The sequence below is a fragment of the Echinops telfairi genome, unplaced genomic scaffold (assembly GCF_000313985.2).
Source record: "Echinops telfairi isolate 266 unplaced genomic scaffold, ASM31398v2 ScPeMD7_7424;HRSCAF=8462, whole genome shotgun sequence".
NCBI lineage: Eukaryota > Metazoa > Chordata > Mammalia > Afrosoricida > Tenrecidae > Echinops > Echinops telfairi.
The window spans coordinates 7,163,063-7,167,111 of NW_022111324.1; positions in this window are offsets into that span (position 1 = coordinate 7,163,063).

The following is a 4,049-nucleotide window of genomic DNA, read 5'->3' on the forward strand; positions in this document are numbered from 1 at the left end:
GCAGCCTCTGCTTACCCGCGGGAGCCCCCTGCGCCCCTGTTCATATTTCTGCCGTGTCCCATCCCAATGGCCACCACCTTGTTCTGTTGCCGCACAGTGTGCTGCGACACTGGGGGACTCGTGTGCCACAGAAGCATGTGTTGCCCATCACGTGTGGTTGTCACCCCCGCAGCTCCACTGCTGTGGCCACAGTGCTGAGTGTCGTCTGGCCCGGGAGCACCCCCAGCCCCAGCACGTGTGGACAGGGCTCTGCTGGGAGTCACAGACTTTCCCATTGGCTGATTTTCACAAGTAGATCGCCAGGCCTCTTTCCTGAGCCCATCTTCATCTGGAAGCTCCATTGAAATATGTCCGCCTTGGGGGGTGGGGGGTGGAGGCCTGCTGGTGCTGGAAATACCTTCAACATCTTCCAGTTTATGGGTCTGGGGTAGGAGCTTCCAGTGCATGGCCAGACTTGAGGTTCCAAGCTGCACCAGATACCGCCAGGGTGGAACCGAGCAGGTTAGAAGGAAGCTCCGCCTTCCACAGAGATGCAGCCAAGGCCTTGAACAAACACACATGGCCGCAACACAGAGAGGAAGAAAGGAAGTCTCAGGCTTTTCGCAATGCTCTCATTTCTAAAGTTGTCTAAGCCTCCGTTTCTTCATCGAAATGGAAATCATTATAGGGCCAATCGCATTAGGTGGCGGGGGACTTAACCAACGTCATACACATGGGCTGCAGGACTTGGGTGTTATATTGAATCACTTCCAGCCCACAGCCAAGTAGAGTGGCTCCGTGGGGTTTTCAAGGCCAGGATCTTCACAAGCATGCTGCCAGGCCTGTCTTCCGAGGGCCCTCTGGGTGGGTTAGGACCATCAGCCTTTTGGCTAGTAGTTGAATGCTTAGTGCTTCACAATGTCAGCGGCTGCTACTGTTGGCGTGACTTTTACTTCAAACACATGCATACAGTGGACCAGGCCCGTGAGTAGCTCAGAGGAGCCCCTGCGGGCAGCCAGAGATGGACCACACAGTATCCATCATTCCTGCCTGATATGGGCATCTAACAATGTTAGCTTCTTCGAGGAAGTCATTACATTAAGCTAGTAGCCCACATGAACAACAGCTTTGTGTATTCTGAGACCAGAAGAACTAGATGGTGCCCAGCTACCATTCCCCACTGCTCTGAAGAGGGACATAATAGAAAGTCCCAGTTAGAATTGAAGAAAATTCGCATTTCGTTTTAAAGCTGCAGATTTGCTGGACTGATAGAGACTGGAGGAACCCCTGCGAGTATCCCTCTAAGACACCCTGAACAATCAACCCTACAGACCCAAAAGGCAACATTTGCCCAGAAGCAAAGCTGAGAGGGAGGAGGGGCAGGGAAGCTGGGGATGAAGGCCGAGAGGACAGGGTGGCAGGGGAGGGCAGCCACGTGGCAGGCATTGCCACCAAAGCAGTGGAACAATGTGTGTGTGAACAGCTGAATGGGAAACTGACGTGCTGTGCAAACCGTCATCTACAAACACAAAGAAATGTTTTTGAAACATTTTAGAAAAAACCTGAGTTGGGGACATTTCCTGACCAACGGGAGGTGTCTGGGGCCTGTGGCCTGTCGTCCCAGTAGCTGCCCTCTGTGTTTTCTCAGGGTCGGGTCTGTGTTGCACACAGCACACTGGCACTGAGTCTTTTGTCTGTTCATCTGCCAAGAACAAGGATTCAATCTTAACTTGTGGTTCAGCCTAGGACTTCTGCTGACACGGCTCCCAGGCCCCTTATGGGTTGGGGCACCGGAGGTGCTGCCCAAAATGGTGGCAGAGAAGGATCTGGCCTGACCACTTAGAACCTACAAGCACCTCCAGGGCGCCGCCTCCTCTCCCAGCTGACCCCTTTCAGGAGCAGGGTTTTTGCCGGCCCCACTCACCTCCAATGAAAAGGTTCCCTGGCATTGGAAGCCCAGTTTGTACTTTGCAAATCACGCCCCGTGCCTGATGGACAGAGTTTGAGTCCCCTGAGAACCCAGAAGGCGGGCCCAATCCACCACCCAGAAACCAAGGGCAAAGGAAGACGGCTTCACCAAGCACCATCCAGGTGGGTGGCAAAGGGGCTGGCACTCCTGGGTGTCCCGACTTGGTGCTTTCCTTTCTCCTGGGTGTACCTGGCCACCAGCCCCCTCCCCTTTCCCCCCTGAGGACACAAATGTCACTGCCTGCTGCCACTCGACACTCAGTCACAACGGCTGTCCCCTCCCCAGCAAGCCTTGGAAAGCCCGGGCCACGACTCTCGGTATCACTTGCTGTGTCCCCTCCTCTGCTAGGGCTCCTCTGGGCCACTTGAGCGGGAAAAGCACATCCCCCGTGTCAGAGAGACCCTCATACCCATGTTCTGAACTTGCCTCCGGATTGGCTTTGTGTGGAGGCAATTTTCACAGCCTCTCTGGGCGTTTGTTCCATCTGCACAGTGGGACTGAGAAGCCCGGCCTGCCAGACCTGATGCCCGCCGTGTGTAGGAGTGAGTGTCTTCACAGTGGCACATGCTGGGCCTGCTGTTTCAGCGGTGGCGTGTCCCCACAGTACAGGCTCTGTCAGTACGAGCAAAGCCGGCCAGCTCCTGCAGCTGTCACGGCTCCATGGATGGTCTGGATGGAGCGAGGTCAGGCTCCCCGGCTCCAGGCGGGATCCCCACTTCTCAGAGGTGTTGGAGGCTAACATTAATCCAGGCAAGCCCTGGAATCACGGTAGCCTTAGTTCCACACCACCACAAGGAAGCAGCCCCCAGGGAAGCCAGGCACATGGGTTGTTGGGAGCCCGGTGGCACCGCGGTGACTCGTTGGGCCGAGAGCCATAGAGGTTGGCGGTTGGAATCCACCAGGCGCTCTGTGGTCGAAAGACGAGGCTCTCTGCACCCTAACGAGCCGCAGTCCTGGCAGCCGACAGGTTTGCTCTGCCCTTGGGGCCCTTGTCAGACTCGACAGCTGTAAGTTTGGCTCTGGCTTTGGTAGTCTGCTAAGCATGCACTAGGCTTGTGGGGCAGGGGGGTGGGGATGAAGTATTGTGAGAACGACCAAAATGTGACTCAAGAGACACACAGTGAGCACGTGCTGTTGGGAAACAATGGCTGAGATAGATTTGTGGGACGCGGGACTGCCACCGGCCTTGCATTTGTGGAAAGAATAAAACAGACAAATGCAGTCTCTGCAGAGCACGCTACAAATGAGGGGACTGTGGCCAGTGAGCGCGCCGGGCCGAGCCCCAGCCGGTCGCTTGGGCCGAGGAGGGGGCTGTTCTGGTAACTCTGTTAAGCTGCTCCCTGAAGGCTTGGCCCTTGGAAGCCACCTAGCAGCCTGGGGGAGAAAGGCGTGGTGGTGATGAGCTCCCAGAAAGAACCCTGGGACCGTGGTACTCCATCACAGGGGCCAGGGGTCGGAAGAGACTCCCCGGCAGCCACCGTGCAACCTCCCAGTGGAATCTGGGGACTGGTGCCTGCCCTGCCCTTCTCTCATCGGCCTGCATCCTCTCAGCAACTCTCTTCCGCCTGGACCACAAGGTCCTGCCCATTCTGTCCTGCAGACGAGGACACTGAGTTTTGGGAAGGACAACCAACTTGCCCACTGTTGCCCAGCTAGAAAGCCCCCAGTCTTTCTCGCCTACTCTCCCCCAGTGCCTCTGGGGGGTCCCCTGACCCAGAGGGCTCCCACTCGTTGCAGGGAAGTCTTATCTGGCAGCGTTGACAATAGCACCCACCGTTTCACTGTCCGTCTCTGGGGGCAGTTCTCCTGTTCAGAGTTTTATTTCTTTTAAAGACGTTTGCCTGCAGAACCAGCAAGAACACAAAGCCTTCCTCTTCCAGAGGGGAGCCTTTCAAATCCCACCTGTGCCCAAGGCCCGGTTCTGCTATTGAATTAGCTGCGAGGCCACGGAATCATCGTGTCTCCCCCTGGGCATGTGACATTCCAATGGGATGCCCTTGGTACTTGGTTAACGCTTACTATATAAATGCTAGAGGAGCCCTGCTAGGATAGTGGGTTTCCCATTGGGCTGCTAACCTGAAGATCAGCAGTTTGAAACCAC